This window comes from Meriones unguiculatus, chromosome 18 (assembly GCF_030254825.1).
Source record: "Meriones unguiculatus strain TT.TT164.6M chromosome 18, Bangor_MerUng_6.1, whole genome shotgun sequence".
Classification (NCBI taxonomy): domain Eukaryota; kingdom Metazoa; phylum Chordata; class Mammalia; order Rodentia; family Muridae; genus Meriones; species Meriones unguiculatus.
In genome coordinates, this window is record NC_083365.1 from 55707112 (window position 1) to 55718766 (window position 11655).

An 11655-nucleotide genomic window follows, 5' to 3' on the forward strand; every position below is an offset into this window, starting at 1 on the left:
CAGAGAAGACAAGTGGCAGGGCCAGGTCTCCCATACTCGTATCCTCAGGGTCCCTCTCACCCACAACTCCTGCAGTGTGTGGGGCTCTTCTCCTGCGTACTGCAGCTGGTCAGCTCTCCTGCTTTCATGCCCCCAGGATGAGCTCTTCCATGATGCCCAGGTGAAGGGTGGGGCCAGTTCTGCACAGCCCCCAGACGTTAATGTATCCCTGGGATATATAATGGCAGCCAAGACCAAAGGCATCTGTCTAGCTTTTGATGGTAACAGACCCCCTGCTGCTTCCGAGCCATGGACCTCGCCAGGGTTGCCAGTGGCAGCATAGTCACGGTCCCACCATGGTCCCAGGTGGAATCACCGACAGCTCACATCAGGCTGTTTCTCACTACCCTCGACTCTGCAGTTCTGCCTCTCTTCATTGTGTCCATATCCTTCTGTTTCTCTTTCTCTTCCATTTCTCCACCACTTACTTGCTACTCTTAGAGGAGTCTCTGAGTCTCTGAGTGTCTCAGGTCATCTCAGGAGTGGTCTGCTCGTACATTATGGCATTGGGCAGGGGTCATCTCAGCCAGGTCTGCCCCCCGCCCCAGGCCCGCTTCACACCTGACTGGTGGTCATCTCAGGCTAGCTCCCTGTCTGAGCCCCCCATCCTGGCGCTGGACTGGTAGTCATCTCAGGCTCTCTTCTTTTCAGGGAATGTTGGGCTACTAATCATTCAGATGGTCACAGGTCAGAGCACTGAGCCTAGACATAGTCTCTCTCTCCTCTGCCATCTGCTGATGCACATGCAACACAGCAGCCGCACCTGCAGTGTTTCTGGGGGTAGGGAACACACTCTTCTTAAATCTCACTTTCCCACATCCCCATATCCCAAAGTTATAAAAACTTTTTTAATCTCCCTAGTTAAAAAATCCACCAAGTTAGGAAAAAAGCAACCAAATTTTGTTGTTCATTAAACTTATTTCAGTGTAAAAGTGAACTGTTGAAGAGACCTTTTCACTCATGGCTTATGGATGAACCCGGAGAATAAAGGCCCATTGAGAGATGCCAGGTGCAGAAAGCCAAACTGCCTAATCTCCCTGATACAAAGAACCTACAAAAATTCAAGTTAGTAGAAGCTGAGTCCTTGTCAGGGACTAGGGGTCAAGGACACACAGTTTCACCTGACTATGTTGTACAACATGGTTATTATTGTTAGTTATAATGTATATTTGAAAACTAAGAAAATAGATCCTAAAGGTTGTCACACTTATGGGAGGTCTTCTCTCGTCAATCAACCGAAATAAGAAAATCCCTCACAAGCATACCCACAGGCCAACATAATCTAGAGCAGTGGCCCTCACCCCCGTGTAATGCAAGCTCTTTGGGGGATCGAATGACCCTTTAACAGAGGTCATGTATCAGAGACATTGCATATCAGATATTTACACTGTGACTCATAACATTAGCAAAATTACAGCTATGAAGTAGCAACTAAAATACTTTCATGGTTGAGGATCACCACAACATGAGGAACTGAATTAAATGGTTGTAGCATTAGGAAGGTGGAGAACCACAGATCTAGATAATTCCCCCATTGATTCCCAAGTGATTCTAGATTGTGTCAAGCCAACAACAAATCAAAACTATCTGTCACAATAGGACATAAACTTTTTAGGAGGTGCCTCAGGCTCTCACACATTGAGACTGGACACCACTTCTCCATTCCCATGCCTTCCCAATTCCCTGACCTTAACTAGCAGGAGGAGTTTTCAAAAGGAATTTTATGTATCTTTAAAGGGATGTCCATTGTAACAGGCTGGGAGCTCTTCTGCAAGCTTAGAAAGCAATATAACTAAACTATCTCTGTGTTCTCCCCAGCCCTCTGGACCCCCTTGCCTCAATCCCTCCTTCTCCCAGTTGCTTCCTGTCACAGCAACAGCTTCAGAATTAAACTCCAACTGTAAGACAAATGAAGCAAAGGCAGGAAGGGGGTGAATCATGAACATACGGGAGTGGTTTTGTTTGAAAGCAAATCGGCATTCTTTGCAAACAAGCAGTGGCCATATGTGGCAGGGTGGGCGTGCGAAGGGGTTTTTTAAATATGAGTGATAAACTGTGATAAATGTCGAGATACAAAGCTCAGTAATGACTCATTTGATAGCAAAAAAGAAGTCTCTCAGAAGATAGGTATTTATGATCATTTCTCGCTTTATTGGGGTTTTAAAAACCAAGTACTTAGTGTGCATATATGTGTATGATTGCTCTTGTGACATTGTGTGCAGAGGGAAGACAACAACCACTAGAAAGGTTCTTGGGATCAACATCAGATTTTTCAAGTTTGGTGACATGTGTTTTTACCCGCTGAGCAATTTTTCTGGGTCTCCTGCCTCACCTTTTTAAAGCCCTGGCTGGCTTAGAACTCACTATGTAGAATAGGCTGGCCTCAGATAATGAAGCTGCTGCTATCTCTGCTTAAAAAATGCTGGGATTGTGGCCATGTGCCACCTCATCCAGAACTTTATTCTTAGTCAAAATATCTTCAGGGATAGTCTCTAGGGAGTGAAAATTCTTGTCATGTATTATGCAGACAGAAAGCAAGCAAGCAAGCAAGAAAAAATGTCCTGACATATCAACATAAAGTTTTCGGTTAGCCACATCTACCACCTGTAGGCATATTCCCAGACAGAGTAAGAGGTGTAATAAATATCTGTGTGTATATTTCATTCATTGACTGCTTCACTCGGTATTTATTGACAAAATGCCAACCTCATTGGGGAATCCTGGGTATTAAATGGTGAAAAGAAATTCATGGATATTAAATAATGGGCAAAGTTGTCACAATCGAAGCATTCCTGGAACTTCTAGTTCAGGAGGGACATGGTCATTAATCCGTGATGACACAAACAAACTGAAAACAAGAGCTGAGGATATGTCTCAACCGGTAAAGTTTGCATCTCTAGTCCCTCACACACAGGGCCAGGCAGGTGGTATGGGCTGCCTGCACTCACAGCACATGGTTGCTGAAAGCGAGATGGCTGAAACAAGCTGCCTGTCTAGACTGGATGAATTGCTGGGTGATAGGTTCAAGTGAGAGACCCTGCCTGAGGTAGTTTGAATGAGGAAAGTACCCGCAGGCTCTGGCATTTGTACAATTATTTCCCAGTTGGTGGCATTGTTTGGGGTGAAGCTTACTGGAGGAGGGGGCAAGTGTGTGTGTGTGTGTGTGTGTGTGTGTGTGTGTGTGTGTGAAGTTCCAAAGCCTTAAGCCATTTCTGCTTCCCCTTCTGTGCTTCAGGCTTCCAGTCTAAAGATGTGAGTTCTCATTTTCCTGTTCCTGCCACCATCCAGTTTGACTCCACCATCACGGATTCTTGGCCCTTTAGAACTGTAAGTTTTCCCAAGTTTTTTCTTGCATAAATTGCCTTGTTTATGATAGTTCATTACAGCAGCAGAAAAGTAACTAATGCACTGCCTCATCATGTATGATGAATAGTGTTTGAGGCAGAAACCTGATTTCAACCTCCTGTCTCCCATGTGCATGGATATGAATGAATGTACACCTCCCCACACACATGTGAATGCCCATATACACCACATATGCAAAGAGAGAAAAAGAAAATCTGTAGTTTGTATTGCCAAGGAGAGAAGTAGGCAGTTTTTTGAGACTGTGATGAGAATACATGGCCTAGTCTTGGATCTGAGTAAGGCTTCACTGGGGAATAGATGATGAAATATCTTAGTTGGTGAGGGAGCATAGTTGGGCTTAGGTGTGCAATGGGATGGACCAGATGGGGTTGTAGTATCCTCAGGATCTGTGTGAAGGACAATAAAGGGCTGTTTCAGGAGTACAGAGTACAGTGCTGCCTGTAACAGGACAGAGGAGAAGCCTTTAGGAATCAAGGCAGGGCTACTAATGAAAAGCATGTATCCCCAATACTCACCCCAGAGCTCTCTCTTATGGGTCCCAGATAATATGCTACAGAGGGGTAGAAATGCTAACGTTGACAGCATTCTTCCATCTGACAAATGCTGTAGATACCAGCACATAAGAGTTGAATCACAAACAGACTGGACCATACTCATAGGTAATCTGTCTGGGTAGGTTGTAGAATGATAGTCAGATAATAAACTGCAACTCACAGACATCAGGACAGCAGTGCAGAATGCTCTGTGATCTTACATCAGTGGCCCTAACTTTGGGTGGGAGTGGCAGAGGCCACCAGGACAATTTCTACTAGAGTTGTCTTTCCCCTAAACATTTTGCTAGGTGACCTTGATTTTCGAGCTTCCTCCCTCCGTGTATAGATAACAAAGAGCACTAAGAACCTGCACTTCTGGTAAGAAGATCAAAGCTCACTTTTTCAAAGTGCCATGTCCATGAGGCATTCATTGTGTCAATGAAACAAACAATCATCCCCTTGGGTCAGTGGGGAGATCCAGTGTTGTTCTCTCTACTAATCCACCAGGAGGGTAGCAGTATTGATATTTCTAAATTAACACCACTTGCCTTACTAAACCAATTGCTTCCAACATGCTACAGTTCATCACCTCAACTAGTCTTTTTCCTAGCCAAGTGAAGACAGAAAATCCATGAGTAGTTTTTCAGCATGAGGTTGTTTGCATGTCAGTGCTACAGGCAGCCCAAGTTTTCATTATTCTTTGCATGCCTGACCCAATCAGTTTACAAATTAATGTGTTTATCTGAAAACAAGAAGCACTCGTGTTTATGTCTGTAGCCTAGCAACCAGCCAAAGCCAATCGCCCAGATGTTTAGGTATGGTTGGTTATTTCAATATTATTCTTATTCCAATAAGTCCAGTATTAAGAGTTGTTCTGAATTGGCCTAGCCTTTTGTCAAAGACATACAAACACTGTGCATGTCAGCAGTGAGGGTCAGACGAGTCTCAACACTGTCACGCACAGCAGCTGAGGAGTTCTGTTAATCTTTCAGGGACCTTGGCTCAAGCCTAACCAGGGCTTGTGACTTCTATGCACTAAAGAATTTCAAGATTATTCAAAGTGAAGCAGAGTTGGAGATTTTACTAGAGATGTTTTAAAATACACTTTTGTAGGCTTAGGTTTTCCATCAAACCTACTTTATTTAGGATTCTTAAACACCTTTACCTCCCTTCGAATCCCCCAACCTTAGATAGGACATTAGTAGGGAAAAGCACTGTAGACCTCTTTTGTCTACTCCTTGCTAATTAGGGAGAATGGCTCTTTAAGGGAGTACCAAACTCAGTCATCAGGATACCAACAGTCCAGTCCAAAGGCCAACACCAAGCAGCAACACAAATCAGGTCAGCAAAAGCTGCAAGTCTCGGTTGGATTGCCCCAAGAAGTTCTCTGGAATATTTCTCTCTGTAAAGTCAAGTGTCAGAAAGCATGAAGATCAGCACAGCAATGTTGATCCAAAGCACAAGAACCTCACTGTGTGCGCGCCTCTATATATCTCCTCTCCTCAAAGTCCATCCACAGATTGCCTATCTGGCCAAAGTCATGCCCCTTGCACGAGACAGCTCACAGCAAAACATCACATGACAAAACGGAGTCTTCAAAGAAACCAGAAACATCCACTTCAGACTTTAATCATGAGAATTAAGAGAAGATGCTGGGGAAAGGAGGTGAACCATACTCTAGTTTGGATATGGGCCTCTTGAGGGTACGTTACAACTAATTTTCTTAACATTAGACATATATACCAATGTGGTAGCTATCGAATTATATCTGTAAAGACTGTTAAGAAATATTTCCTCTTTTCTCTCTTCTGATGAGAGCATAGGGAGGCTCTGGAGGTCCCTTGCAGAGAATTAAACTCTAATAAGGTAAAACGCACGATCTATGGGTTGCACAAAGTACATGTCTTTTCTCTAGAAATGGGGTTCCTGGTAAGACTCCTAGAAAACCGGGGCAGATGCTGGGGAGGGAGGAAGGCCTTAAGCAGTTGCTGCTTGGGCTAGAAACCACACTGCTGAGGGCTCTTTTTCCATCTCACATCCCCTTGGTTTCCCCTGTGTTTCTACCCTCATGCCTACAGTAGCCTCATACCTACAGTAGAGCTGTACAAAGCACCCACCAAGAGTTGCTGTAGTACAGGCTTGACTCTCCAACACTCACCTCACGGTCTGCATCTTGGAACAGGTCTCTTAAGTCCTTTGTGCTCTCCTACTCCCTCCCCCACCCCACATCTCAGTCGAGTAGTAATAATCACACCTGCTCAGTTCTGCTTATCAACTTCTGAAACTCAGATAAGAAATGTGTGTGACTTTGTCAGCTTTGGTATTTATGGGCAGGAGGCTATCACTGCCAAAAATGATCACATCACTTCCCTCTGCCCCTTCACCCTTCCTTGTAACTGTTGAAAACCTTCCTTTTGCCTTGGGACTTTGTGAACATGTCCTGAAGGATGTGTTTCTCTACATTATCCTGCAGTGTCTCGCTTCACCCACTAGGATACAATAAAAGTATTCAGAGTGCATATGCAGCGTGGAGTTCTTTGGCCTTAAGCAGCCTGACATGTTTCTGCTTGCTTTTGTAAACTGTGTTAATTTCCATAAGAAGACAGGAGCCTGTCCAGGCTAGGTCTGTGCGTCTAGGAAGAGAATTAGAGGCTTGTGGAGCAGAATAGATCTAGTTTAGCTGCTCCAGTGAGCCCAGCCCAACCCAGAGCATCCCAGCTGGCTCCCAGCTGACTTGAATGTATGTGAAAAGCCCCAGCAGAAATCAGCAGAGTGCTGCTAAAGCACAGGAATCAAACAGTGGAATTGCTTAGTGGCACAGAGCTTTTGCTGTTTGTTATGCAGTATTACTAACCAGCAGTTGGCCAAGTTGACCTCTATCCCCTCTGGCTCTTACACTCTTTCCTCCTCCTCTTCCACAGAGTTCCCTAGCCCCAAGGGGAGAAATTTCATGGAGACATCCCATTTAGGGCTGAGTGTTCCAAGGTCTCTCACTCTCTGCATACGTCTGGCTGTGGGTCTCTGTATTTGTTCTCATCTGCTGCAGGAGGAAGCTTCTCTGACAATGGCTGTTCAAGGTACTATCCTATGAGTAAAACAGAATGTCCTTAGGGGTCATATAATTGCTACTTCCCTCCCCGTCTCTCCCTTTCTTTCTTTCTTTCTTTCTTTCTTTCTTTCTTTCTTTCTTTCTTTCTTTCTTTCTTTCTTTCTTTCTTTTTTTCTTTCTCTTTCTTTCTCTCTCTCTCTCTCTCTTTCTTTCTTTGACAGTAGTTTGGTTTTACCCTAGTTCCTTGGGCTATGTAGTCTCAGGTTCTTGGTCACCCAAGCAGTGTGAGCTATGGGTTTCATCTTGTGGAGTGGCCCTTCAATAAAATCAGATATTGGTTGGTTACTTTCACAGACTTTGTGCCACCATTGCCCTAGCATATCTTGCAGGCAGAATACCATTGTAGACCAAAAGATTTGTGGTTGGTTTAGTATTTATGCCTTTGGTAGCCTGAAGAGCACCTTCATGTACCAAAGATGATAGCATGGAGGAGTGAAGGCTCTATATGGTCACCAACTTGACTTCTCCATGTTCATTGAGTTGTGTATGTGTTATCTTCAGTAATGGAACCTTGCCATCAGCTTGTGGAGAGCAAGCTATAGTCTTGGCAACAATCTGGGTTGTTTGGTTGTTTCCATGGGACCCCATTGGCCAACAACACAGTTAGATGTAACCCAGTCATTGATGACAAGAGATGTCTCGTTGGGCTTTGTTTCCCCCATTATTTTGGAAATTTTATTCAGATTGCCTTCAAATATATAAATATTTCTATATATTGAATAACTGCTGTATTAAAGTTTCTACACTCCCCCTCAAAAGGCCCTTAATTTTAGCTGTCTCTCCATGTATTCTCTCCCTTTTCCCCTTTTTCTTCCCCATCTCTACTTGATCCCCTCATTCCATTCCCCAGTCTAACCCTAACTATTCTTTTCTATTCTTAACTATTTTTTCTCTTTTTTAGGGATATCTATGTCCATTCCACAAACCCCCCCCCCCCCCAGTTCCTTGGTTTATATCTAACCTCTGTGGGTCTATAGACTATAACTAGATTATCATTGACTTAACAGATAATATCCACATATAAGTAAAAACATTTCATATTTGTTTTTCTGGGTCTGGGTTACCTTACTTAGGGTTATTTTTTTTTTAAGGACCATCCACTTACCTTTAAGTTTCATGATTCATTTTATTTTTTTTAAATTTCCAAGTAATACTCCATTTTGTAAATGTACCACATATTCCTTATCCATTCATGTGTTTAGGATCATTCAGGTTCTTTTCAACTTCTGGCTATTATGAATAGAACAACAATAAACATAGTTGAGCAAGCTGGGTAGGATGAAGTGACCTTTGGGTGTATGCCAAAGAGTAGTATAGATGGGTCCTGGGATAGATCGATTCCCACATTTTTTGAGGAACTTCTTTAGTGCTATTCAAAGTGGCTGTACAAGTTTGCACTCCCACCAGCAATAGATGAGTGTTTTGCTTGCTCCACATCCTCACCAGCATAATATGTCACTTGTTTAATTGATGTTGGCCATTCCTACAAGTGTAAGATGAAATCTCAGAGAACTTTTGATTTGTGTTGTCTTGATGACTGGAGATATTGAACATGTCAGTGTTTCTCAGCCATTTGAGTTTCCTCTTTTGATAATTCGCTGTTTTAGATCTGTACCTCATTTTAATTGGGTTTTTCGTGGTTTTTTGTTTGTTTGTTTGTTTGATGTCCGTCTATTTTTTTGAGTTATTTATATATTTTGAATATTAGCCCTCTATCAGTTGTGTAGTTGGTTATTTAAAAATTGTCATTTTTGTAGGCTACTGCTTTATCCAAATGACAGTGTCCTTAGTTTGGGGGGATGGTGCTGTGGGGGTTCACAGGAGGTAGAAAAGCAGGGTGTTCTGCCAGGATTTACTTAGCCCTTTGGGAATGGGGGTAGAGAGTGAAGAGAGACATCGGGTGTTCTGCTACAGAGCTGGGGATGAGTCTTTGAGAACTGGATATGGAGGAGAGAGAAGACAGTGAAGATTAGAAGCTTGTCTATATGTTTTGCTGGCCTACCTCCTTCTTTGTCCAGCTTGGCTGGAGGCTGGGAGAAGGAAAAGGCCTATGTGGTGCATTGAAGATAGGGTTCAGAGAAGAAAGGGAGACCTCAGTAGATGTTCTGCTAGAGAACTGGGAATAGGACTGGGGAGGGTAGATTGGAGGAATGAGTGGAGAGGTAAAGATCTGCTATTAGCTTACCTACCTACTTTCCTAGCTGGAGTGTTCTGTGGGTTCCTAGGAAAGGCCTGCTGGAGTTAGGGGCTGGGATAAAGCAAGAGTTGGGGGAAGGAAGTTTGGAGGGAAGATCTATGTGTCCACTGGAGATGGGGCAAGCCGGGAGGAGAGCCTGTAGCGTTGTCTACTACAGAACTGGAGATGAAACTGGGGGTTTTGGATTTGAAGGAATGGAGGGAGAGATGAAAATCTGCAATTTCACATGCTTTCTTCTTTATTTAATGATTTATAGATGGGATATACCTGTAAGTTTGTGCAAAGGATGGGAGCAAATTACGAGCGCTCAGATTTGGGACTCTCAGATAGCTCTGGGACAATTCAATATAGCATGCATATTGAAAAGATACTGAACATGAGGCAGAGTTACAATGTTCAGAGGAAATGGAACAAACCAGACAAATAGTTCCCTCCTAAGCATTCATTAAGATAAAGGAAATGCATTCACACAGTACACAGACACACACTCAGGCAGGCACGCATGCATGTGCACACATGTCACACACATGCGTGCATGTGTACCTGTACACAGACACACACACTTATAAAGAAACATAGCCATGTTATGGCTTGTATGCTCATCTTTGGTGAAGCTGCTGCCAATAAACCAAGTGAGAGGAAGATGGAAGCTTCTCTATCCCCCCTGTGATCTAGCATAGGGTTCCACGGAACGTACTGTGAAACAGCAAGAGCTTGATTCTGGAGTCAGACCACCTGGATTCACACTCTGGCTCCATCACATTTAGTTCTGTGGCACTAGGTGATTGCCTAGGGCTCTTAAACCTTCGGGTGTTTTTTTTGTCTGTAAATGAGAAGATAATGTTGGTATTAGAAGGCATTTGTAAGGATGACAGTTATTCTTGTGGTTGTTTGGTGCATGGTTGTCAAATCTTAGTTTATTTTACATTTCTTTGGAAATTCATATGCAAAGAGACTTTAAGGAGGGTAGAACAATAAATCCCGTCCTTTTAATTTCCGCTATGTTCTAAGATGCCAAACTGGCTGGGAATCAAGACCCCAAGGAGAAAACATATGTTCTAGACAGCAGCTTTGTCTTGGCAATGGTGTGAGTTTCAGTTGACAGTAAATACAGATGACAGATGCATCTGGTGTAGGTGCTCTAGGAGGGCGGCTTTCCTGAAGTGGAAGTTCCCTAATAGCCAAAAATGAGCATTGTTAATGCACAAGTGGGAAGGGCAAGGAGTAGAGGAACTGCCTTGCACAAGAAAGTACTGAGATCCGTGGGCAGACAACACTCACAGTGGAATCTCAATATCCAATTCATAAGCTCATGGGTGCTTACACCTTCCCAGGAGTTTCTCTAGGTTTTAACTGGCTGCATTTGAAAGCAGCATCACAGGAAATAGTTTTCCAATGAAAGTGCAAGATTATCTGCTGAAGGGTAAGAGCATGTGGTCAGTTGTCCTGTTCTTTTGATCTGTTCGAAATGTCTTTGCACTATAATCCATTTATTTGATACAATTACCATGGGAGGGTTCTTTTCCACAGGAGTATGAAACTCCACATGAGACAGAGAGATCACCTACTAGACTCCTAATTGGTGAATGGGAAGGACTTTTTAAAAATTTTATTTCAGTCTCCTCCCACTCTTCCCCAAACCCCTCCTTCACCCTTTCTCCCTCCCTTTCCCCCCAGAAAAAGGGATCCCTCTCCCCCTGTATCAACCCTCCCCAGGACATCAAGTCGTATCAGGACTGAGCATATCCTCATCCCTGAGGCCAGGCAAGGCAGCCCTACCAGGGGAAATTGACCTAAAAGCAGGCAATAGAGTCTATGTTAGATACAGTCCCCAACCCCCTCCACTCTCTAGGCACCCCACATGAAGATCAAACTGCCCATCAGCCACATATGTGCAGGGGGCCTAGGTCCAGACCATGCATGGTCCTGAGTTGATATCTTAGTCTCTGTAAGTCCCCGTTGGTCTAGCTTAGTTCTCTCTGTTGGTCTTCTTCTGAGGTTCCTGTCCCCTCCAGGTCCTTCTATCTTTCCCCCAACACTTTCACAGGACCCCTGGGTCTCTGCCCCATTCTTGGCTGCAAGTATCAGCATCTGTCTCAATCTCCTGCTGGCTGGAGCCTCCCAGATGAAAGTCAAGATAGGCTCCTGTCTGCAAGCAGAGCAGAGCATCATGAATAAGTGTCAGGGGCTGGTGCTCTACCGTGGAGTGGATCTCAGATTGGGCCAATTGTTGGTTGGACATTCCCTCAGTCTTTGTTCCATCTTTCTCCCTGGATTTCTTGTAGACAGGGTAATTTTGGATCAAAGGTCACTTCTTGTAGGAAAGGTAATTTTTGGATTAAAGGTTTTGTCGGTGTGTTGTTGAACCCTTCCTTCCACTAGTCCTTCCCGGGAGGTGGTCACTTCATGTC

The 11655-nt window shown here is 43.9% G+C and overlaps 1 non-coding gene across 1 annotated transcript; it reads right to left on the reverse strand.

The window, feature by feature from the left end:
* Nucleotides 1-692: 692 nt before the first annotated feature.
* LOC132649142 (small nucleolar RNA SNORA17) lies at nt 693-824 on the reverse strand. Its single transcript, XR_009587571.1, has one exon. It is a non-coding gene; the product is annotated as a small nucleolar RNA SNORA17 (small nucleolar RNA).
* Between the last annotated feature and the right edge of the window lie 10831 nt (nt 825-11655).